Here is a 27132-nt window from a genome sequence, read left to right as displayed (position 1 = left end):
ATGATAGTAGGCTTTGCTCATTGTGTATGAAAAATATAATATGTATTCCAGGACACAGAAATGTTGAGAGACTTAAATACTGGTTAAATGGAAGACAGAGTGGAAAGAATTTTAATGAAGTATTATAGCCATTGCTTGTAGTGACTGGCTGCTATATTTAATAATGAATTCCAACTTCTGTTCTACTACAACAGTTTCAGCTGCTCATAATTTTTCTAAATTAATTTCTGGTTGATATTTTCCAAACTTGCTGTCAGCTCAAAGGTAAAATTTATTTTCAAGTCTGAGCAAAATCGGTGAAGCTGTTTTTGAGTAATGAAAGTATGCAAACAATACATTTTAAATTATAAATCGAAAATGTAAACAACTGAAACTAGAAACTGCAAACCCGGCTTGTTTTTAAAATCTCATTGAGAATCAAAAAATAACTCAACTTTGAATAAAATTAGTTGCAGAGATGGGGGAGAAGTAGGGGTCTGGTTCACAAGGATTCTGACAACTCCTGCATAATTGTAAAAAAGTTTAGTATCAGAGGGGTAGCCGTGTTAGTCTGGATCTGTAAAAGCAGCAGAGAATCCTGTGGCACCTTGTAGACTAACAGACGTTTTGGAGCGTGAGCCACAGGATTCTCTGCTGCTTGTAAAAAAGTTTGTGAATCCCCAAAGTTTTATGAATGGTAACACAAATGATCATTGACGTGAGAACTGATACCAGAAATGCTATATTTGTTATTTACTATTTGTCATCCATTTTTCTTCTGTTAAATATTTTAATTTATCCAGGCATGAAGTAGACTATGTGATTTAAGTGGCCCATCACACATCCTGATTAACAATAGAAAGTAGTCTTAGTGAATGTTCATGAACAATCTACACACAGAAATTTGTTCATGTAGGCTATTCAGCAAATATTTATGGATAATGAATATATTGGCAGAACTCAGGATTAGTTTGCATGTAGTTCACAAACAGCAAAAGGCCTCAACTTATCAGATAATTTATTTGCAACAAATGATTCAAACACCAGTACAGACTATCAAGACAGAAAGTGCTCCTAAAAGTACAGGTTTCCTGTGTGAAGCAGGCATGTGCTTTAAGGAATGTAAGAAAAATGAATCTGATTCTCCACTATCTTGCACTTTACATAGTCATTTACACCTATGTAGTGAGTTCCAAGTGGGAGTAATAAAATATTATTACACACTTACAGAAGTGGTAGCATTTTATAATCACTTTGCACAGGTACCAATGACTACCCAAGATGCAAAGCAACGGAGACATAGGTGTATAAACTTTCCAGTGGCCTGTGGCACATGAGACAGACAGGACCATGGACAAGGAACTTGAGAGGCTGATGGATAACTAGTTAATTAACCATGTCAAGAGAAAATGTGTGTGTTTATGCAAGCACAGGACTGGAAGTATGAGCCCCTATGCAGATCATGTTGCTGCTCTACATTTCCTCAGAACTCTGCCACTGCATCTCAGTCAACACTTGCAACACCCCTGACATGTCTGTGTTTAGCTAGTTTCTGAGCAGAGATCATCCATTAGGCCAAATCATGTGGTGCTTGTTTGTGTGACTGAATTGAATGACCCCAACTTTACTTTTTCTGTGCCAATATTGGATTTGTTCCCCAGGTCTCTCATGACGGTTTTCATTTTCACAAAGTTATCTGGGCCTATGCTTCCAGAACTGTCCACTAGAAACATGAAGTCAACTTTGACTTCTCTGCAGGCTTCAGAAGGAAGAAATTGGTATAAAACAACCCAGGCTGCACATTTTAAAAGTACAAATAAATGGACATAACTGAGGCAGGAATATGGCTCTCAGTTCATCAGAAAGGAGACAAACAACAAATGTAAATTTTAAGGTGTGAGCTAAATTCCCCAAACCAAATAAATACTGATTTTTTTTTGCCACTTCTACTTACTCACTCCATCAATCTGCATGCTGAAAAGTTATCATGAAATTTTCTTCATGAAAATTTGCTGTGAATGTTCAATAAAACTTCATTACTGAGCAATCACTGAAGTTCTCCAAATATATTACTTCCACAGATCCAAACTCTAGGATTTATGGGACACTATTAATGTCTTCAGTGGGAATTCGATTGGGAAATTTTATGAAGGGGAACTCTTCTACACAGATATTTTACCTGCAGTTTAAAAACAAACAACAACGACAAGAGTGAATAACTCTTAATGTGGTACTTTGAAAAAAGAAATTAAAAACACACACAGCTGATCAGAATTTGACTGTTTTCTACCTTCACAGTTTCCCTTTAATTCTGGAGCAATACTGAAGGACACTTTTGTTCAGCCTGTATGGACACATGCACAGGAAGGCTGTGTCCTGTTTGTTTCCCAATTTACCAAAAAGATTCAGGAGTTTACAGGGCAAACAAGCAATATGACTATAGGATAGAGGACTCTGAAGATCTGTGGTTGGCAACCCATACCCCGATTGGGGTGATGGGCATGAGTGAGTGAGTGACTCTTAATATGTGCCTGTTGATCACAAATTCCTGCTTCACGCTGCATATTGGTGCAGGGGTTAGCTTGATCTTCAATGCATTCATTTTCTTCCCACTTTATGGGGTTGTTGGCAGCTTGCAATCTTACACAGACAATAATGTTAATAGCCAAATCACCAGATTGCCACCTGAGAGCAGAAGCAGTGCACTGTGGGCATTTGTACAATCCTTAATTAAGGAACATGGCAGTACAAAATGACTAGTTGAGAAAAAACTTACTCCGTTCTGGACAATCGCCTTTAGATGTAAAGTAATATTCTTTGGTACATGACTGAGAAGAAAGAAGGTAGCAAAACTAATACCTTTATGCCTAGTTTTAATCTGTCTCAAAAAGAGCTTTTTAAAAAAGTGATATACTGTGGTTATACATGGCAAAATTGCTTTGTTTTCTTGCAATAAAGAAAACTTCATTCTTTATAATTGGCTTTCAGAATATGAGCTCACTCAAGATATGTCAAACAAATATATCCACTGGCCCAGATTTTCAAAAGTAAACAGTGATCTGGGGAGTCTCCATTTTGGATGCCTGATTTGCAGAGGATGGGTGCTGAGTGCTGTCTGAAAATCAGCCCTTTTTATGGTATCTGGCAACAGGCAAGACACCAAAAATCACTAGTCGCCATTGAAATTCAACCTGTCGTTCACTTCAGTTATTCAAACTAGAATATTAGCTTCATCATATTATATACTTGACATAATTGGTTTGCTAAATCAACAGGAGACAAAGTTTTTTGAGTTCCAAAGGTAAAATCAAAATTTCTCTCACCTTCTTCAGAGCAGATCTTTCAAACAACTTCATTTTTTATGTCTTTCAGCAAGTCAAAGTTGTCTAAAAAGCATACCCTGTTTGAACCACCTGAAATTTCAAGTAGCTGTGTTTTATTAGCATATCTTACTCCAATAAAAGCATAAATATTGGCCTTCTCATTACTCAATCTCTCAGCAGGTTCCTTCACATTGTCCTGTGACTCCCCATCTGTTAGGACAATGAGATGACAAGGTGCCCTGCCAGCTCGCTGCTTTCTTGCCTTTTTTAATACTGGCTGCATGAAAATTAGAGCTCCCCCATTACTGATATTTCCACCTATTTGCCTGATATTTTCAATGGCCTTCACTAAATCGTTGGTTTTATTGTATTTATCAAGTTCAAACCTCAATTCATTGAAGTGCGAGTACTGCACAGCTCCAAATTGAACTTTACTCAGTCCTATGTTAAACATCTTAATCACGTCCTTCAAAAAATTCCATATAAATCGACAAAGTCAAAATAGTCAAGACTTGATAAGCCGTCAATGAGCAAATAAATATCAGTTTCCTCTGTCTCCACACATCCTGGATGGAAAGAGAAATTGTTTGTGGCATAAAGGCTGGTATGCACAGAAACACCTCTTCCACCTTATCTAGGCTGAGCTCTTTCTAAGCTGTCTGATGGATTTAGACACAAACTTTCCATTAGTTTTAAACTGATTTAAATGCTCTAGAATGTTCAGAAAATTTCAGCCATAGATAGGGGGAGCAGATTCAACCAGGGATTACCATGGCATAAGCTGTGGTGAAGTTCCACCGTGGCAGAAAGTCTGCCACAGAATGGGCAATCCCTCCTACTCTTTGCAAATCCCTCCTACTCTGGAGGCTTGGGAGAAATGCAGGATGAGTTGAATGACATGTTAGCACAGCTAGGGCGGCCATGGAGTGTGCTGATTCAAGTAACTTTCCACAAGTGCCATTGGAATGCTGCCAAATGGGATATAAAAGTTGTCCCCCAACAGGAATCCCAAGGAAGAGTGGCAGTGGAGACCCCCAGCTGCCTTCAGTGGGGATTATCCCCCATAAAGTACAATTGGTTTTGCTGACACAGGGCGGTGTGCATAATGTCTCTTTGCTCTGAGTTTTTTGACTGTGACATACCGACAATATTTAAGGCCCCAATCTTGTAATGGCTCAGCACAGGTCGACCCCAGTGATGACATGGAGCCCAGCAGAAATCAACTGGGATTTGTGCAGGTACAGGGTCTGCCTGCATGGAACTCATTGCAGGATTGAGACAAATTACAAATTTTTGATTCTCCCACTCAAATTCCACATCTCAAGATGAGAGTTGAACCAGAAAAAAAAACATGATTTTTTAAAAAATCCTTCTTATTGCTATCTCTCATCTTACCCAAGCCATCTGCTGATCTTTCCTGCTTGCCAGTCAGATGATGGCCAGTGGCTCAGATTCTCAGTGTTCACTTGCAAACAAAAGGCCTTCAGCTCCACATTGAGGATCTGACGCCACTGCCACTACATTAATAAAGGAGATGCTTTGGCACTCATCAGCATTGAGTTAATAATGGACCCACCCGCCTCCCTCTCACGCTGTTTTTTAAAGAAAGTGCATATTCTAAATGACACAAGATTTAAAGCCTAACTCCTCTCACATCCCAAAACTGTATTGTATTGTTTCACCCAGTTTTATAATCCAGATTCCCATCTCCCACTTAGTCAGTGGGACTTCCCCCGTGTTTAAAGTTGAGCATGTCTATAGTTGTTTGCAAGATTGGGGCTTGTGCCAGTAAAATGGATATTTTGGCTTTGGAAGCTGCCACTGTAAAATGTTTCAGTAATTTAAAAATAAATTGAAGTGCTCCCAGATAGATTCTGTATATCCACTTCCCATTTATGGGGATATACAAATAATTATACATAAGAAAAGATTAAAAAAAAAACCCCAACAACTCAAAACCACCTACTAAGCCAATTAAATCAAATAATGTAGGCACTGATCCTGTATTGATATCTCCTAGCTTGGACTCTTACATCCACACAGGGTCCCACTAAAGTCAGCGAGACTCCACCAAGGACCTGTGCTAACACATCCCAGTGGAGAATGGGGATATACATTTTTGCATCATCTCAGTTAAATAATATGAAGTGGGCAATATGTGAAAAATAAAGTCTGGGTCCAGGTCCCATTCCACAGCTGAACTGCCCCAATGCCCATTGCAGAGAAAAGGGCCAAGTGTGAAGTGTGGATCTGAGTATGGATTCAAAGTTCACCAGATCTGGGATACTGAGTTCTGATTCAGACTATTGTTAATTAAAACTCTTCCCCTAAAGGAGAATAGAAATGCAGTTACCACGGAAAGTTTGCCTGTTTTGAGAAGTTCTCTTCTTCCAGTCTGGACAAAGAGTTTGTTCGGTATTAGATTCAAGAGTTTCTTCTGAAAAACCTTTATTTGATTTAGCAGGCCAGACAATGCCTGTAGATTAGTAACATACTGTTGTTGAGAATAGAATGCTACCTGTGTTAACTGGTTGTTATTAGCACCTTCAATGCTTATGGTGAACACAGTCACACCAGTTCTAAGGAGACTAGCTATGCCTCGCAGGTTGTCTTCAGAGGGCTGGTGTGTGGCCAGAATAGCTATTTGTTCTACCCCTTGGGTCTTTCTATTTCCAGTGCGTTCAGAGAAGACTCTTTTCCTTGTAGCATTAATGGTAGCACGGTGCTGGCCTTTCTGGCCCTGGCAGAAAGGGTCTCTTTTTTCTGTAGAATATCAGTTTTATTTGTTTCTGTGCTCAGGAAAGATATCACTTTTGTCTGACTGCTATACATCACCAGACCAGTCCTTATGCAGTTCACCTCCACAGCAAGAGAAGAGACTGTGTCTTGCAGGAATGTTTAAATGTTGTCAAAGTTTGCTTTTGAAACACTCTCATCCACTACGAACACAATTTCAGCAACTGAATCACCCTCACACACTGTAGTGGGAATGAAGGGAAGAAGAATACAATATTAATTGTCTTCTCCTTGGCCATATCTGTGATGAATTAGCTATTCAGTTTTAAGAACAGATTTTTTGTTTTTAAAGTAAAAGACGTGTCAGAACTGACTTTCAATCAATGTTGGCAATTTATAAAAGGACAAGCTGAATAATACACATTAAAATACATAACCAAACTGTCAGAGAATGTATACAATATACTTAAAATAATGGTGGTGGAAACTCTCTATTTAGATTTTTTTTTTTTTTTGGTGATACCATATTGGTTATGTCAGCAGGCCAGATAATGTGAAAAAAATTGATCTAAGAAATAAATAAATATTTGGGAAGGAGAATTATGTGCATGTGTGTGAGAGAGAAAGTATTCTTGGAGTGTATTTCTCTTCCTAACAACTGTATCTAGAGATAATAAATCCAACAATCTTTTTTACACAATGAGCCAGATCCTCACCTTATGTCAAGTTATATCTAGTGGCAGCTAACAATCTGAGTAACTTTCATTGAAGCCAATAGTGGTTTATTGTTTCCTCAGAAGGGACAATTGGGTTCCAGTTCTAATCTGTGCACCAATGTAAATCAGGAGTAACTCCAGTGAAGTCAGTAGAATATAGAAAAATATGGCCTAAGAAAAGGCAAAGTCAGAGGTTGTTAAAGATCTATACAGGGATATCTGGTCTCATTCACATCTTTTAGGAACACATTTTTTTGAAATGGGATCTAGGAGTAAAGCTGCAGTCTTCAGTTCAGTAAAAGGTTCTACAATGATGCGCATTGAAGATAAGTTTGTTTTTTTAAGTAAATGAAATAAGTACGAACCCCTATCATGGTCTTGTTGAAAAGTCAAAATAGAGGTCCTGATTTATTCCCACTTACACCAGTGTAACCTCTTTGATTGATATGACTGTTTGGGGAAATCTGTCTATGTACAACGTAAAGACCAGGTGGGTGAGGTAATATCTTTTACTGGACCAACTTCTGTTGGTGAGAGACAAAAGCTTTTGAGCTTACAGAAGAGCTCAAAAGTTGTTTCTTTCATCAACAGAAGTTGGTCCAATAAAAGATACTACCTCACCCACCTTGCTCTCAAATATCCCAGGACAAACACGTCTACAACAATTTATGAATTCTGATTGATTTTATTAATTTTATGTATAGCTCTAACCCTCAGTGTGTATTAAATCAGCCATTGTTTGGAAGCAGCTACAGCAGAGGTTCTCAAACTGAGGTCTGTGGACCACCAGTGGTCCGTGAGCTCCATTCAGGTGATCTCATATAGTTCCCTCTAAGGTGCACACCTGGGCGGCTGCACACAAGAGAATGAAGGACCACCAACCTAATTAGTGGAGTCACGAAGAGTTGGCTTAACTAATTATATGCCTGGACCCTGGAGAAGACACACATGTAAGGTGAGGTGGTGGCCTTGGGAGGAATAGAGGGTAGGTGGGAGGAGGCAGTGGGGTGAGAAGAGGGATTGGGGGCAATTTGGGATGTGCAGGTGGCCTGTGGTGGCCTAAGAAGGAGGCAACTTTCCCCAGCTTGGGGGCTGGCATGGCGGGGGAGAGAGACCCTCCTCCTTCCCAACTCCAGCTTGGGGGTTGGTGCGGCGGGGGAGAGAGGACACATCCATTGCATTAGAAATGTAAGTCTACTGATATTAAAATATGAGTTGTGTGCTTTTATTTGTAGAACAAAAAACATTCATTATTATTAAGGGTTTTTTTTATATAGCGCTTTTATCCAAAGGGCTTTACAATAGTTAGCTAATGGTATAAACAACATTTGGAAAGATCATTATGTGGTCCACCAAGACCCTCAGCAATTTTCAAGTGACCCACGAAAAAAAAGTTTGAGGACCACTGAGCTACAGGACAATCACAGAAGGCATTAACGTGGAATAACTTTGCCCTAGAAATACAATGGGATATGTTAAAGAGACTGGCCAAATGAGAGGGGCTGTAGATGGGCTGTGAGGGAGCTGGAGGAAAACTAGGCTGGAGCTGGATTGGAGCTGTGGGGGAGCTGGCGAGAGGGTGGTCTGAGGCCACTGTAGCTACAGGGAAGCTAGGCAGATGCCTATAAAAGCAGATTTCTGGCCAGCAGATTTGACCTGGCCATCCACCAGTCATGACAGAGGAGCAGTCAGGCCATATTTGAGTGGTGTGGGGATGGCACACTGAAGTGTTGACTAGGGCCACAGATTGCTTTCAGTGTCCTCTGGGAATGTGTGTGTCGGGGGGCCTGAATTTAAGAATCAGGAAAGGGTCCCCTAACCTGTTCTTGTCTTATGTCACTGGGCTGGAAATAAAATTCAGATCTCCTAATTCCGTGATTTAGCCACCCCAGGATTATCCTTTATCCCCACAAACAGAAATAACAGGGAGATTTCAGTTGTGGTTTGGGAGCCAGCACAAAATAGTTGTCTGAGAGAGCACTTATGGAATGTCCAACCTACAGAAAGCACTGGGAAGTCTATAGACCTACACAAAGAACTATAAATGATTATATTGATTGTGTGTATGAATTAGTGTGCTCATCCAGTAAGAAATAGGGTGTGCATATAACTACTGTACCTGTACCAGAACCTCCAGCAGTATACACAAAATACACAGGCAAAATAATTGAGGGATTTCAGTTTATATTCTGGAAACCAGTCAGCTAGTTCTTTGGATTGTGTGCACGGACACACGGATTGAAGAGTAGACTCTTTTTCTGTCCTGTCACACCATCCCAGATTTAACATAAATAGAATCCATCAAAGCCTCCTATGCTCATTCATTGATGTATGTTATCTGGCTGTGGATGGGCATATATATATTTACCCAAACACATACACATAACCTTCTCAATTTGGCCAAGTCAGGGAGGATTTTGGCTTCTAAAAGTCTACATCAGTTTTGAAACTGAGACTTAGGAGCCTAAATCAATTAGGTGTTGCAACTCTGAGCAGAGCAACGCCTAAACATCTTTGAAAATCTGGGTCTCAGATGCTGTGGTGTCTCAGATGCTGTGTAGGCAGTATAAAACCCTACAATAGATATATAACTGAATTCCCCTGGGCCCATGTGTGTGGCCGGTTTTAGGGTTCCTTTGCATGGTATTAATTTTGACTTGTTGATTTTTGCACTCACCTTTGCTAGGTGTATGTGACTAGGCTGTGAACCAAGCAGTGGAGTTCCAGATTCCCCCCAGTCTTTGCTGGGACTACACATGAGAGGAAGGGCTGCAGGGCTGTTAAGTTTTTCACCACTAAATCCCAGTTTGGAACTGCACCCTTGACAATGACTAATTTGCATCTCCGCTTCTGAACTTGGCCTCACATCTTAGGGTTTGCTATAGAGCCCATTACTATAGTATCTAGTGTCTATAGCTATCATCCAAACTCAACTTCAGCCTACAGCACATAGAGGCATGAATGCATACGAATTCTGACTCTAGACTCTCAAGAGTCTAATGAATTTTTAAAGGGAAAATTGATGACAACAAAATCTCTTTTCATAATATAATAGTGTATAAAAAAAGATACTGAAATACCTGGGTTCTGAGTCACCGAAGTGTGGATCCCAGTAATGATGACAGACGACAACAGCAGCAAAGTTCCAAGCTTCAGTTCTGTGGGAGGGAAAAGTTCCACATATCAAGTATAAGGAGGACATTGGAACATGCTTTAGAATAAATGCGGGAAATCTATAAAGGATACTTTGCCTTCTTCAGCCATGAATTCAGGCATTAATTTCCTGGGTCATTACTTATCAAGCTTTCTTCAGTGGGCAAGGACAACCTAATACCTCCAGCATTCCTTCTGATTGCATATTGGTCTGCATACCCACTTTAACATAATGAAGTCAAATCCTCATTTGGTGTAAACTGGCAACACTGATTTATACCATTTGAGGATCTGGCCCACAGGTGCTGGCCCACAGGTGCTCAAAGATTTTATTCTATGGGCATTTGTGTGTGTGTGTCCATTCTGTAATTGAAGTTTAAACATTAAAACATAATGTAAACATTACTTTCACAGGCATGGATTGTGGTGCCCAGTTAGGTGATTCATTCTGTGTAAGTCACAAGTGCCAATTAATTTCTCATCTATGAGAATACTCTTGACTGCACAGAGGCCCAAATCCTGGACATAGTGCGAAGTCTAGTAAGTGGAGTATATGCTGTGGAAGGCCTGTTAGGGTAGATGGAGAAGGACTGGACTATACAAACTGGAACCCATTTCCAGCCACAGACTGAAAGCTACACTGGCCCCTGCACCTGCTGCATCCATGCTTATCCACTATGTCAAGTGTATCCACTTCATTTAGGACCAGCCCTCCTCTACCCTCTTCTAGCCCCTAAAATTTCTCCATGCTGGGATGCAGGAAGCTTCTGTGTGCATCACATGGTATGTAGTTGGTCCAGATCCCACGTACGGGGTATCTGCATCTCCACACACACTAGAATCACAAAAGCAGCAAAGAATCCTGTGGCACTTCATAGACTAACAGACTTTTTGGAGAATGAGCGTTCGTTGGTGAATACCCACTTCGTCGGATGCAAGTAGTGGACATTTCCAGGGGCAGGTATATATATGCAAGCAAGAAGCAAGCTAGAGATAACGAGGTTAGTTCAATCAGGGAGGATGAGGCCCTGTTCTAGCAGTTGAGGTGTGAAAACCAAGGGAGGAGAGAACTGGTATTCGTTCAGTTTGGCACCATCTCACAGTCTATTGTTTAATCCTGACGCTGGAATGTCAAATGTGCAGATCGAGCTTGAAGCCTCAGGAGTTCTCTTTTGCGAGTCCTGGTCGAAGTTATTTGCTGGCTAGATGACAACTTAAGATCTGCTGTGTGTGGCCAGGCGAGGTTGAAAGTGTTCTCTCTACAGCGTTTTTGTATATTGCCTATTCCTGAATATTCTGATTGTGTCCATTTTATCCTTTTCCGAAGAGAATTGTCCAGTTTGGCCGATTTACGATAAAGCAGAGGGGCATTGCTGACATATATTACAATGGTGGACGTGCAGGTGAATGAACCATATCGTGTGCTTGATTTGGTTATGTCCTGTGATGGGTGTCCCTGTTAAGATATTGTGGGTAAGTTGCCCACAAGGTTTGTTGCAGTGGATTAGGTTCCTGACTAGAGTTACCATGGTGCGGTGCTGCAGTTCTGGTGAGAATAATGCTTCAGGGTAGCAGGTGTCTGTGGGTGAGGGACTGGCTGCACCGTATGTAATTATATCCATCATATGCCAGCAATCCCTCTTGCTTTGTACATCAGCCAACTGGCAGTCCTTCGGAAAAGGTAATGGACACGAAATCAGATATGGAATGGCAATATACAAAACCTGTAGGAGAACACTTCACCTCCCTGGCCACACAATAGCAGGATCTTAAGTGGCCCATACTGCAGCAAAATAGACCTCAGGACGCAGACTCGCAAAGAGAAACTGCTGAGCTTCAGTTCATCGCAAATTTGACACCATCCAGCTCAGCATTAACAAAGACTGTGAATGGCTTGCAACTACAAAACCAGTTTCTCCTCCTTTTGGTTTCCACACCTCAATGCTAGAACCGGGCCTCAGCCTCCCTGACTGAAACTAACCTCATTATCGCTAGCTTGCTTCTTGCTTGCATATATATACCTGCCCCTGGAAATGTCCACTACTTGCATCCGACGAAGTGGGTATTCACCAACGAACGCTCATTCTCCAAAACGTCTGTTAGTCTATAAGGTGCCACAGGATTCTCTGCTGCTTTTACAGATCCAGACTAACACGGCTACCCCTACCCCTCTGATACTTGACTAGAATCACAGTGGTTCTGCTGCCTTCAAAACCCTCTGCACCAGAAGAGGGGGCAGGACATGCTCCAAATGGCCAATCAGAATGATACGTAAACTTGCATCATCTTTAAGAGCAGGACTGAGTCTGCTGGAGAGAGTGCACTTCTATTTGCGGGTAAATTGATCTACAGAAGGCATAAACACTATTTATTTAATGTTAACTTCAAATATATATTACAATTGTAATAGCAGTTACTGAATGTTACTTAAATGCCAGTGATTACTAAGACAATCATTTATCATGGTATCTTTTGCATTGTTATTAAACCTCAATAAATGGAGGCTGCTGTGATATTAGCAAGGTCAGATATGCTACAGTGAAATCTTATTAGCTCCTAGGAAGGTTTTTTAAATTAATTAATTCATGGGAATTCATGTATGTGAGAGCAGGGAATAGTTATTGATGTGAATGGCAAAAGTCTCATTCCCTTCCGTGGACATACGTCTGGGCTCTTATTTATTTAAGCAGACGTTTGATATGCTATTCATGCCAAAAGGGAAAACTAGTCTCTTTTGAACAATAGACTATGCAACTGAAAGCATTACTGCCAAAGGAAATGCTGGGCCCTATAACTGCAGGAAAGTGGGAATGTTTAAGGTCTGGAAAACAACCTTATTTTCAGGACTTTCGAATAGTGACAGCTCATGGAAATGAACTAATGCTGTCCAGGTCATTGCTAATGCCATTGGTGAACAGGATGGTTTCAACTGTATGACGTGAAAGGGTTGAAAAAGGGAATGGAGCACTGTCCCTCTGATTTTCACATAAGTAGATGTAGCTATATACATAAATACACATCATTTTTTAATTTTTAACCCTAGTAGAGTTTGTATGTGTGCAAAGAGTAGGTGGTGGGGAGTGGTGGGACATGGAATGCAGCATCTCCCCTTCTCTGCTCTTCTCACTAGGAGGTAAAGTGGGATTGGTTTTAGGCCCATTTGGTTCAGTTTTCTCACATTTTGGGGCTGCCAGCAACCCTCCCTGAACCATATTGGGCCAGTCAGTCTTCCCAGCTATCTATCTATTAACCTGTGTACCTCTCCACTGCAAATCTTTTTAGGATTACCATTTCTCCTACTGGAAGCAGTGACTTCAGGCAACCTCTACTGCTCTCTCCTGCTGTTGCAGTTATTCTCATCCCTGCCCATGACACAGCTCTGTAAGTTGCTGAGTGTCTCTTGCACAGTGCTGAGCACAAATAGCTCTCAATGAGATCAGCAGACGTTGAGAGATTAAGCAACTCAGCAAGGAGCATGTATTTTCCATAGAAAAGTGGAGGGGATTACAATATCCCTTGTGACAGAGTGGAAATTTTTTATAATATTTTGGAGAAAAATTGTGTGTGTGTCAGTTTTCCTTACTTGGTGCATAGTTGAGTAGGTGGGGGGAAAAGGTTGCTTACTCTTTGCAGAGACCCAGGGGTGACTGATGCCTAGCTGTCTAGGGCCTGGGGCCCCATGCCCATGGAGAGTCCCAGAAGACAAAGGCCATGCAAATTACCCAGACATTTCATACCTAGCAACTAACAGACATGGATGGCCTACCCTCTACAGGAAGCAAGTCAGTTGCGACCAGCTGGAGTACAAAGGGCCAAAAGGGATGGCCAGGTGACCAGGTTTCCCAGGAAGAAGGACTAAGGAGGGGTCCCTGGGGGTTGTGAAGTGTGGGCTGTTGGAGGGAGGAGCAGTTTCTAGACTGGGCCTACAGAGGGGTCAGAGAGAGATCTGGACCAACCCAGATGGACTTTGATATAACTTTCCATTCGCTATGTTAACTAAGGACTTTCTACGCTTTGTTCCAGACATCTAATAAACCTTCCTGCTTTTACAAGGCTGGCTGCACGTCACTTCTGACTCAGGAAGTCAGGGGTGCATTGCTCCCTTTGGGTGTGCAAATCTTTCTCACATGTCCAACTGAAGCGAATGTGCTGAAGGGAACTCACGGCATGAAGCACGGATGCTGAAGGCTCCAAAGTTTGGTCCCAGGAGGTAGTGAAGCCAAGGGGCTTAATCCAGTGAGATAGTGTGACCCTAAGGGAGTTGACACGCTGAAAGGGTCCTTCCAGGGGACTATTCCAGAGCTGTGCAAATGCACCGGACCTGTTGATCTGTGACACCCCCCAAAGCACATCAGTTTAATTTTTCCTTTTTTAAATAAACTACAATTTGTCTGTTCCTAAGCCTGACTCCCTCTTTTCTAAAATATGGGCGGTTAGTGGTTCCAACTGGCCTTCAAAGGGACCAAACTTATTCAAGCCAAAAACATATTTTCAAAACAATTTTTCTAGCCACATTATCAAATGCATCTGTCGTCTGTATCAGCCGTACAGCACAAGAATGTTGATAAAATGTGTCAGCCAGCTGCTGAGCACGCTCTTTGTTCAAAATCATGGCAACTTCATCCAGCCCCTTATAAAAAGTCATTTCCAGCATTGTAATGATCAGTATCAAATTCCCTTGCCTTTTAGCTTCTCTTGAAGGAACAGCCTATTCTTTCCAGACTAATACATTTCAGTGCTGCTGCCGAGTTATGATTAATTAGCCTCACTGTAATGTCTGGCACTTGTCAGATCCGCAGCCCTGGTACAATCCCTTTTAACTTTTCTGGTGGTAGAAAGGGATAATAAAGTGGTAAAGACTAACCCAATCTGGCAGCTGTGGATTTCCCCTACATGAGGAAATTATCATGTTGTTTAGGGCCAGCTTGGCTCCCCTTTCCTGGCCACTGTTTAACATACTCCACCAACCATCAGAGGAGGCAGTGTTTTCAGAGAGCTACTGCAACCTTACAGTCCTCAATTGATGCAACAGACCCCAAGGCTACCCTTGCTAGCTGTCCCTGCCAGCAGGTATATGGGATCTTGGGGAGCAATTACCACACAGGTGGGGTGCAAAATAAACTTTATTAAGAAAATGCCAAAACAGGGAAAATTCAATAGTGAGGGGTATGGGGTTTGTTAAGGTAGACATTGGGAGGGGTTCTTTTTAGCAAATAGTATAGGGGGTTCAATATGGGGTACACAATACAGTGATAGTAACTCAATACCGTTTGGTAACCAATTAACACTGAAGTATAAATGTTAACATGATACGCTAACATATTTCTATTATATGTTAATTCCGTGTTGCAGTGTGCTGTCATGTTGCAAAAGCAGCATATAGCAACTAACATGTGTTTGGGAAAATGTGGTAAGTAACCAACTCTAGGTAAAAGTGTGTCACAGTGGGTTTATTAAATGTTTAAAACGGTTGAGGTTGTAGTTAGAGAGAAAAAAGTGGTAACCAATGGGGTCTTATGCTTACGACGTGTCAGTAAGTACAATTAAGGCTTTGGAGTGGTCGCTTAATGGCCGAGATGTTGTGGATGGAAGGTGATCTTAAAAAAGGAGGAGAGAGAGAGATGCTTCAGGAGACAGAGTGTGATCACGGGCAGGCAGGCTGCAGGTTTAAACAGCAGAGAGACTGAGAGGGTATGGGGTGACTGGAGAGCTCGGGGTGGGGGGAGAGGAAGTTTACAGACTTATGGGGTGACCACAACTCGGTATGGGACGATCCACATTACTAGCAAAATCTTATCTATGACCTAAACTTAGACCAAGACTACACAAATTAGCAAGTAACAGAAACACCAATGCAACAATTCTGTAATACCTAACTTACAGAACACAATACAAAACATTCTCTAAACCTAACTTAACCACAGCTATGCTGGGTGCTGGTTAAGTCTGGGTGCTGGGGAAAGAGAGAGAGCAGCTAAGATAATAAAACATAAAAGTATAGAGAATTTCACAGAATTTCACAGAGGGATTCTTACCAGCCCCAAAGGAAGCAGCAGAGGTAAAAAGCAGCAAATCATCAGAAGGCTGGGGGGTACAGTCTCAATAATCAGGAGATCTCTCAGGCAGCAATTCTTTTCTTCGTGGGGGGGGGTTTTTTATCAAAAAACAGGGGTAATCGCTCAAAAATAAAACGAGAGCGGAGAAAGGACCCCCAGAACCCTGGCTGATCAGACAGGCAGCAAAATGCAGGAACCTTTCTGAGGTCTGATCAGAAAATGTCTGGTTTTAAGGGCAAACTTAGGCAGTTTCCCAACAGTACTTTGATTGGCTCAGAGGCAGGGGGAAAGAGAAAAAAAAAAAGCAGGTGAGCACAGAGACATGTCTAGGCAGAGTCCTGTGCAATAGGTGACTCAGAAGCACATGAGGCTATGACTCATGCCCAGGACCTTAAAAACACAATAGGCCTTGCAACTGGACATTGTCCACCCTACACCGAGCCCAGGTTTAACAAGGTGATAACAGGACTAACCCTTTGAACAGGGCAGTGGTCCCACTTAGCACAATTGGCCATCCCTTTGAAAAGGGCAATGGCTCTTGGTAAACAATTTTAAGGGGCCCTCCATTTTGCTAAACAACTTAACAGCCAGGGAGGGGAGGCCACAGGAGAACAAAAACAAAATGGAGACAGCTGTAAGAAACAAAATGGAATAGGGGGATAACTGTAACAGACACTAGCAAGGGAACAAATTGGCCCCAGGCAGCCCGGAGGATTGGGTTGGGATGAAAAGTGGCATTTATCCACTTTTGCCCTCTCCCTGCATCACTGAGTGCAACTCATCTGAATCAGGGCCACTGCCTATTCTACCAGCTGTGCTATACTATTGTGATCTTCCAAAGCTCTGTTTGTTAATGCAATACAAGCCACAGCATGAGGCTCTGATAACACCTCAACTACAGAAACAGCATTATGTTTAAATGTGTTATGTCTCTAATCTTGAAGTCCTTCTCCAACAGTGGGTGTTTAAATGTCTTTGAACCATTTCTATTTGTGCATTATTCAGATACATTATGCTAGCAACATCTGATCCGAGGGAAGGATAACAACCAAGACCCTAATGGTGGCTCTCTTTCAAAAGACTATGCTTTTTTTTTTGCACCAGATAAAGATTCACAAGTGCTAGTGAACAACAATATTTCTATTCAAATTACTTTGAATTCCAAGACCTGTTACAATGTCAGGTAGAGGACATTATAGTTTTCATAATCTGTGAAGTATGAGTCAAGCTGGTACTATGGGCTTTTTTGTTTTAATTGTTTTCTTTTTTCAGGGTAGGGGGAACTGGGTGGGTAAGAGGACTAATAACATGTGGGGATCCTTTTTACCTCCAAGGATCTGTTTTGAATCTAGCCAAGATGAGTGGCATTCAGATGATGACTTTTTAGTAGCCTATATGAAATAAATTGGCAGTCTCAATCCAGTTCCTACTAGACAAATGTCTGTGATGGAATACATGCCCGTATTCACACCCTGCGCTCTACTGTAATAATCTTTGTACATGGTATGATTTGTCAGGTATTGCTTGAAAACTCATTTTCTGGTCAGTATTGTCCTGATAAAATGTGTGGCAACACTGTATGTGAAATTATAAGATTTCCCCTGTATGATGATATCAACTTGTTCCGAATACCATACCCCGGCCCAGGTAGAAGTTGGCAAACAGGTCTGTCCTAAACAAAGGAATGTGCACTTGCTTCAATTTGCATTTAAGCAGGAAACGGACTCATCTTGCAGGAAGGGAAAACGAAGAGAAGGTAAAATAGGTGGAAAAAACTCAGAAGGGAATATCCTTCCACATAGACTTTGTCTTCTGGTTCTCAGCTGGAAAAGCTTTTACCGGGGTGGGGACTGTAACTATAAAAAAGGATAGGCAAATACCGCAAGGGACCCTTCTCTCTCCCTGCCCATTGCATTCTCTGCACCTGAGAAGACAAAGGAAACAGCTACTAGACTCTGGGGGAGGGGTTCTGACCTCAAGAGTTTGGTCAGTAATCTTGCTGGAAGCATGTGGTGAGAACTTTTGCTTGAATCTCATAGAGTTTATTGCTGCACAGTAGAAAGGCTTTTATGTTTATGGTTCTTGTAACTGTTTTGGACTTTTATGCCTCATTACTTGTACTCACTTAAAACCTCTCTCTGTGTAGTTAGCTGTTTTATCTAATCCAGTGTATTTAAAGTGGCTGCATAACTCCAATTAATGTAATAAGCTTGTATATTATTCCATTAATGGAATAGCAGACTTAATATATTTGGACAGTTCAGGAGAGGGATGAGCAGCATAAAACATACATTTTGGGGGAAAGTCCAGGACTGGGAGTACACTGGGGTCACCCTGTAGTATACCTACGGCTGGTAAGAGCCAGGGTATACCTGGCAGGTTAGAGCTCCAGGGTGACAGTCCCCCACTAGTCTGGGCTGTGCCCCACTATGTCACAGTTTCCAAAAAAATCACCACCGCAAGTGACACTAACAGGACAGGCACTATCAGAGAGGCATGAAGTGGGCATGGAGACTGAACGATCTTTCTCAACCCTTATGGCAAGCCTTCCAGAACAAGAAGGAGGTAGCGTGAGGAAGTTGTCTTTTCTGTACCTGTTCCATGGACAGAAGTTTCCCATCTTCAGAAAGCCTTGTACAAGCACTACATTCATGCCAAAAAATGTGACAGAAGTTTTTCCTATTATAATATTTGGTTCTTCTGTTGGAGTGTGTGTGTCTGTCTTTTTTGTTTTTATGGCATGGCTAGTATATATCTACAGAACAAATTGAAACAGCATAACACAAATGCACATATCATTGCCCAAGTAGACTGACAACTATAATCCCTTTTGCAATATGGAAAAGTCTGTTTCACCTAAGACAATCTGGAAAGTGTTTCGCATTTAAGGAGGTAATGAAAAGGGAAAAAAAAACAAAAAAAAAAAAAACAAACGATTGGTACACAAATCCACTGATCCGATTCACATTAGCAGGTGTTGGATAAGGTCGACACAAAACAGCAGAAAAATGTGAATCTGGGAGGCCAGTTCTATTCAGAAAGGTGTTCTGTAGCTTCCAAAAGTCCCATATGTTGGGATACTCAACACTTCTTTGTTTCCACTTACAATTATTAACCAACAGCAAATAATGAGTACATGGTTCCAGTATGAATTCAGACTAATTGTCTTTTGTGCTAAAATTCATTACTTTTGAAAATGTTTGTGAATCCTGAGTTTGAGTTTCATGAATTTAAGCACAAATAGCTATTTATCTGAAAATTCTGATAGGACAATGTTATTAATCATTCACTGTTAATGGTTATTCTCCTACTCAAAGTGTTAAATGTAAACTGCATAGCCAAGACAATAAATCCATCCCACCATGCTTACAGTCACTACAACAGAGGAATTTTTTAAAATTTGGATCATTCTAAACTACCATCCCAGAAAGTCTGATTTATTTAATTGATAATATTTTCAGCTGCAAACTTACTGGAAGCCAGGATCATTAGCACTAGAGAAGGTGGAGGCATAGACAGCAATTTGCGATTGCACACACATACTAGACAGTCCATTGCCTCTTGCCCACAGTATATCTCCAGGTTAAGCATGTCATTACTGGCAATGTGATCTACAGATGGGTCCAAACCTAAAAAACCTCTAGATTCACTGATCTTTAGACAATGGGAAAAAGTTTAGATCTTAATTTGATAAAATGCACATTGCAGCTGATAAAATTTGTAGGTGACACAAACATTGGTGGGATGCTAAATAATGAGGAGAGGGCAGTCATACAGAGCAATCTGGATCACTTGGTAAACTGGGCCTAGTCAGTAAAATTTATTTATACAGTCAAATGCAAAGTTACATATCAAGGAATAAAGAATACAGGGCATACTTACAGAATGTGGTGGGACAGACTGTATCCTGGAAAGCAGTGATGCTGAAAGGGATTTGGGGGTCAGAGTGGACAAACAAGTGAACATAAGCGGCCACTGTAATGCTGTGGCAAGAAGAGCTAATGTGATCCTTGAACACAAAGCAGCAGAGAAGTGAGTTAGACTTCTATAGATGGCATTGATGAGACAGATACTAAAATACTGCATACAGTTCTGGTGTCCACATTTTAAAAAGCGTGTTGAGAAATTGGAGAATGTGCAAAAAAGAGCCATCAAAAGATTTTTGTGGCACTTCACTTGAAATAATAATCTTGTCTAATTTCTTTTAGAATACTAACTTTATAGGAAACTTCAATGTCAGAGATCAACTTTCTCTCTCTTTAGAGCCAGACACATTTCACTGTTTCTTAGTCAGTGTGAAAGTCAGGTTACTTTCTGAATTATAGAATACAGGTAACACAGGAGGATTGGACTATCACAATCATTTTTTTTACTCAAACAACATCAACAGGTCTTCAGTGAAATAGAATAAAGAGAAAGTTAATGCAAAGAATGGATGAATTAGGTGATCAAAACTGAAAAGCAAGACCTTTTTGTAGCAATGGCCCATAGTCTCGAGGTCAAAGGCTACTCTGATTTAAGTGGTCTGCATTTTGGTTCTGACCTTGCAAACACATAAGCACATGTGTAACTCCATTCACATGAATAAATCTCCATGCATACTGAAGTTTATGCAGGATCGGGGCCTTGCGTGCAGCTAGCCCAGGGACTCAGATTAAATATACAGTATCATTACCCAAACACATGCTAAACAAGTAAACAAATATTGAGAACATGTTTGAAAAGCTCATGTAATAAACCCATTAATAGCGCTCTGTAAAAACTGCTTAAATTAGCTGGACTGAAGTGAGGCACACAGTCTTATTCTGTATTACTTTGTGTGACAGACTTGAATATTTGTCAAAACAATACAAATATAAATGTTAAAACCAAGAATGTAAACCGCAAAATAAAACCATCCTTAATCAAATCCTTTCCTTTGGCAGTTAAATTAAGAACTTCACAATATAGAGATCATCCATTCAGAAAAAAGAAAACATTGTGATCATGTAAGTGTTCACCAGGGTAATTGCAAACATATGGCTTCATGCACTATATTTCATAACTACTCAATCATTTACAGTGTTTATACAAAAGTCTTTGAAGAAAGTTCAGTCATGATCCACTTTCACCATCTGTTCACTGAATATTATTTACAGCAGGAATATAATTACCAAGGTTTTAAGTCATGGATGTGATCATTACATAGACAAATTGTACTTTATACAATTTCTAAAAGAGATAGATTAGTTTTCTCTTCCCCAAATGACTTCCTAGGATAAAACTTACTAGAAGTTACTGAGATGTCAAGTTATTACATAGTTAAACATACCACCATTCATCGTTGAAGAGCAAGGTCAAATATGAAACAGTTCACACAGAAAACATGTGTTGTTCTCAACCTGTCCCTTTAGCCATATACCACCATTCATCATTGAAGAGCAAGGTCAAATATGAAACAGTTCACACAGAAAACATGTATTGTTCTCAACCTGTACCTTTAGCCATATGATTATTTAGATGTTGTGATGATATGGATAAGATGCCCATAGGAATGAGGTGTGTTCATAGTGTCATCATGTATCATCTGATATGTTCAAAGTTCTCCACTTATATAAATCATTAAAAACAATGCTACAGTATCAATATAGTCCATTTACTCTCATAACCCTGTCTACCTCTTTACCTTGAACTTGTATTGACTGCTACCTCAGCAGTTGATGGAAAGTGAGCTGAAACTGAGATTGGTCACAGAGTAGTTGGCATCCATTAGATTTGTTTTATTGGTTTTGTTTTCCCCTCTCTGCTATTTTTCTCCTTGCCAAAAGCTAAGAAAATCAGAAAGATCCATCAATTTGTTAAACACCAGGATAACTCTACTAAAGAAAGTCAACCAGCAAGTCGAACGATCAGACAAACCACCATGCAGAAGCTACATTTTAAAAAGGTTATCAATATTCAGAGTGCTCTAATAAGCCCCGGGGCTTTGAAAAAACAACATATATATATATATAAACTTCTGTGTCATGCTCAGACACCAGAGGGGGGACCATCTTTTTTTATTTCTGAAAGGAGCAGCATCAGTGGCTCTGGAGGGAGTACAATTCAACCTTAGCTGGAAGGTTTATTTGTTCCACCTGATCAGAGATTTTCATTTTGGAAGAGATGAGGCATGGGAGACAAATAATTGAAGGCTAGATACCCTCTGCTCTCTAAAAAGGTATATAAGTTTGCTTGTTTTTCTTTTTCAAAAGGATTCTCTGTCTTTCAAAAGTGCTTGGATATCATTAAAGAAATCTCATAACAGAGTATAAAAATAGCGAAAGCTTAGAAAACTGAGCAAAAGATTATTTGTATTCAAGTCAATCAAATGACACTATCCAGTGTATTTTAAAAGCTTGCCTTTGTTTTCTGATTATGTTTTTTTCTTTAAATAATCACCATTTGAAAGTAAAAGTAGCCCAGTTAGACATTGTCAACAACCTGTAAGCTATATTCAGCTGTAGAAAAAAATATTTTGTGAAATTATTATACAGCTTTTGGAAGGTAAGTTGAGTCTATTGCTCACAAGCTTTTATATGATTTTTTTCTTGGCTTGCTGAGTGGGTTCTGCCAGGTGCATGTATTTCACTATTATTAACTTCCCCATTGTTCTATGAACGTAGCTGTGATGCACAGTGGGAAAAGTACAATTAACTGTACACAGAGACAAAGAGCAAGTTTTTAGTAGCTAAATGTAGCTATCCCTCAAAAGTAATTATAATTCCCAAACCCAAATGCCAAGTAATCCAAAACCCAATCATTACATCTACCATTTTTTCAGCAGTTGAGGTGCTGTTATTATGCAGCTGTGCTTTCCTTCTGGCTCCAACAGTCATCGCTGAAATCAACTTTTCTGTAAGCCACTCCATTGTGTTAAGCAGAGGGGCAAGGTAGTTAAATAGCTAAATATCTACTCAGGAATACATATGGCCACTAAGCCCCAAATTATGGCTCTCAGAGCAAGTGGAATGCATGGGAGGAAACTCTTTAAATGCCTGTGTACTGTGGAGAAAAGCATTGTCCTTGTGCAAGGCATAGTGTCTCCTGGGACCGGGGAGAAGCATGCACAGCAGCAGAAATTTTATACACTTACGCACTTGTATACAAGGTATACAATCTCCACAGCCTTGTGCGGGGCTACGGCTCAGGAAGGAAGCACACTGCAGCAACTTTATGGCCATCTTCTCTGAGAATACGCTGTTGGGGGGAAGGTGCACCCTCTCCCACACCCAACATGCTCACTTAAATCAAGCTGTATTATAGTCTCACTTCTAGTGCAATATTGCCACAACTGCAGTCAGCAGAGGTGCTCAGGCTGGAGTTGTGTCAGCAGAAAGGGTAGGGGGATGCCTCAGGGTGCTCTGCACAATGGCCCTTTGACTTTAGCTTTTCCTACCCCATTTGGTTTGCACTACCTAAATCCTATTTAGGTCTCTTAACTGCCATTGAAAATAAGGCAGTTTATAGTTTGAAATGAGTTAAATCAAGGTAAACGCTAGTGCAGAGGTGCAGACTCACCCCTGCAGCACCTCCTGCTAGTGACTTCCAGGAATTAGCTCATTCCAGTTCCAGGCACCCTCTGCAGGCTAGTGATCTGCCTGTCCTCTGGCCCCCATGTCCCTCCCAGTGCTCTGTTGTCTGGGGTGCTTCCCCCTGGAAGTAACCCCCAGTCTTAGGGTCTCCCCTCCCCAGGGAACCCCCACCCACTATCCCCACCTCACCTCACCTGCCAGTCATCATCTAGCCCCCACACCCTGGGACAGACTGCAGTATCAGCCTACTCATCACTGGCAAGGTTGGCTTTGGACCTGCTGCTTTTGCCTATCCCTGGGCTGCCCTCTGCAAGCCCCAGTACCTGTTGGTCTTCTGCTAGGCCACAGCCTGGGGCTTTCCAGGCTGGAGCTCTCCAGCTCCTCTGCCTTTCCCCAGCCCTGTTCCACTCAGGTACCTTGTCTCTAGCTCCCTGCAGCCAGGACCTTCTCCCTGTACAGGCAAAGGAAAACTGCTGAGCACCTGGCTCCCAGCCTCTTTAAACAGGCCAGCTGTGGCCTGATTGGGGCATGGCCTAACTGCAGCCACTTCCCAATCAGCCCAGCTTAGCAGCTCCCAGCCACAACCTTCCCCCAGGGCTGTTTTAAGCCTTCAGGGCAGGAGCGGGGTAACCACCCTTCTACAGCTATGTTCTATCCCTGACCCGTAGACCCGACCAGGCCCCCTGCCCCTTCTCCGCAAGCCGGCTGCACGATCTGCAGCCGGTCCGTTTTCAAACCGCGCCAAGGAAACAACTCTACACGCTCATGCTCCACACCCTTCACTTCCTCACCCTCGTGTCCCACCCCGATACAAAGTGGCGGGACCTCCTGCCACCTCTGGAGGGTGAGAAGACCCGGTGGGCCAGCCTCTACTCCACCCTGGTCCCGAGGCCCGCCGGGGATATCAGTTGGCGGCTCCTCCATGGGGCCGTGAGCACGGGCGTGTACTTGGCGCGGTTTACCCCTGTCCCAGACACCTGCCTCTTCTGCGGCGTAAGGGAGACCCTGGCACACGTTTACCTAGAGTGCGCCAGGTTGCAGCCCCTATACCAGCTCCTCACTAATCTCCTTTTGCGTTTTTGCCTGCACTTTTCCCCTCACCTCCTTCTCTATGCACTCCCTATCCGTGGCCCCACGAAGTCCCAGGACCTCCTGGTCAACCTCCTCCTCGCCCTGGCTAAAAAGGCCATCTACACGACCAGGGAGAGGAGGTTGGCCAATGGAGACTCCGGTGACTGTAGGGCTTGTTTCCAGTCCCTGGTCCGTTCACGTATCCGAGCGGAGTTCCTCTGGGCGGCGTTCACTGGCTCCCTTGACGCCTTCGAGGAGAAGTGGGCGCTGTCCGGGGTTCTCTGCTCGGTGTCCCCGTCCGGCTCCCTTCTTATGACCCTCTGACCACACTCCCGTCCCTGTTCTTTTATTAGTTGTCCCCCGTAATCAGTGGGCTTCTGTGGTCCTGTGGGTCCTCCCCTTAGGCTGGGGGAGGATCCTTTAGTGGTGGGTGGGCTTTACCCGCCCACTTCCCGGAAAACCCAATAGATACAGCTATGTTCTATTCCTGCCCCATAGACCCGACCGGGCCCCCTGCCCCTTCTCGGCAAGCCGGCTGCACAATCTGCAGCCGGTCCGTTTTCAAACCGCGCCAAGGAAACAACTCTACACGCTCATGCTCCACACCCTTCACACTTCCTCACCCTCGTGTCCCACCCCGACACAAAGTGGCGGGACCTCCTGCCACCTCTGGAGGGTGAGGAGCCCCGGTGGGCCAGCCTCTACTCCACCCTGGTCCCGAGGCCCGCTGGGGATATCAGTTGGCGGCTCCTTCATGGGGCCGTGAGCACAGGCGTGTACTTGGCGCGGTTTACCCCTGTCCCAGACACCTGCCCCTTCTGCGGCGTGAGGGAGACCCTGGCGCACGTTTACTTAGAGTGCGCCGGGTTGCAGCTCCTATACCGGCTCCTCATTGACATCCTATTGCGTTTCTGGCTGCACTTTTCCCCTCACCTCCTTCTCTACGCACTCCCTATCCGTGGCCCCACGAAGTCCCGGGACCTCCTGGTCAACCTCCTCCTCGCCCTGGCTAAAATGGCCATCTACACAATCAGGGAGAGGAGGTTGGGCGATGGAGACTCCGGTGACTGTGGGGCTTGTTTCCGATCCATGGTCCGTTCCCGTACCCGGGCGGAGTTCCTTTGGGCGGCGTCCACTGGCTCCCTTGATGCCTTCGAGGAGCAGTGGGCACTGTCCGGGGCTCTCTGCTCAGTGTCCCCGTCAGGTTCTCTCTTTATGACCCTTTGACCACACTCCTGTCCCTGTTCTTTTATTAGTTGTCCCTCGTAATCAGTGAGCTTCTGTGGTCCTGTGGATCCTCCCCTTAGGCTGTGGGGGGGATCCTTTAGCAGTGGGCAGGCTTCGTCCGCCCACTTCCCAGAAACCCAATAGTACAGCTAGGTTCTCCCATAGGCTTCACCTCAACCTGCTAACTTAGGTGGAAGGTAGGTACTGTCTCAGCTTCACTAAGATTTCACCATCTGTTAGTTACCATGTCTTAGCTAACACATAATAAGAACATATATTTTCCCCTCATGAGGACAAGGCCTAAGTGACACACAGGCACATGTAAGAGATGTCATATAACAGTGACATTCACACCCCAGCCTAGAGGCCTGGGGCAAGGCCTATGTATCCCTTAAGTCCCAGTTAGACCCACTGTCCGTATAAAACTGGTCCCTCTTGCAAGTGCAGGGTCCCACCTAGACTAGTGATGCACACTAATAGCCAATGTCCTCATGGGGGGGTGGCGGGGGAGGGCCTTGAAACACTTCAGCGTTTCAAAAAGCAGTACATCAAAGCACATTCGGGGACTTCTAGCGTTTAGCAACAGGGTCCACACAGAAAGCAAGAGCGTGGCAGGCAGGAGCACTGTAATCCCACCTCTGACAGCAGCAATGCCTTCCTACATTGCCCTCTGCCCCTGCCAGTGGGTTCTGCCAACAGGCGCAGGTAGTGATATTGGGGGGCAGGGGGACACATCCCTACCTGAGCTTGGCGGGTGCATGCAGTGTCTCTCCTTCCCTGAGATTTACACCTGCTCTCCCCCAGTATTGTCAGCGAGGGCATCTCCATCAGCCACTGCCTCCTCTGGGAGGTCTTCCAGTGCGCCCTCAGGGGATGGCAGAGGTATACTGTGGCTGGGTAGCGGGAGGAGGAGCAGAGCCCATCTAAATTGTTTTTTATTGTATACTTTAATTCCAATTGGAAAAGTTAGTTCACCCCCAAAAAATCAAAATTGGTGCAACTGGATACGGCACTGAGGCACAATTATTTGGTTGGTGTAGGTATAACCCTTTCATTTTCTATGTGACATACTATGTCTCATGCCCATGACAAGACAATAGGTATATTTATGGCCTTTCCTGACAAACATCTCTTAAACCAGTACCAAAAAAAACCTTCATAAAAATTTGCCGTGTTACAAATTCACTGAATGGGTGCAGGTCATATGTGACAGAAAGAGCTTGGGTCAGAGGTCTATTCTGATGTTGCTAACACTGCTTTCCTGCTAGTGAAACAACACTGACTTCAGTGGAGCTGTTTCTGATTTACACTTGGATGA

General features: G+C 42.8%; 1 pseudogene; it reads right to left on the bottom strand.

Annotated features, from left to right (window-relative positions):
- Positions 1 to 1542: 1542 nt before the first annotated feature.
- LOC116821604 (collagen alpha-6(VI) chain-like) overlaps positions 1543 to 27132 on the bottom strand; it is a 32713-nt pseudogene continuing 7123 nt past the window's right edge.

Source organism: Chelonoidis abingdonii, chromosome 2, assembly GCF_003597395.2.
Source record: "Chelonoidis abingdonii isolate Lonesome George chromosome 2, CheloAbing_2.0, whole genome shotgun sequence".
Taxonomy (NCBI): domain Eukaryota; kingdom Metazoa; phylum Chordata; order Testudines; family Testudinidae; genus Chelonoidis; species Chelonoidis abingdonii.
The sequence above is the reverse complement of the archived record's forward strand: the minus strand, read 5'-3'. Positions and strand labels throughout refer to the sequence as shown.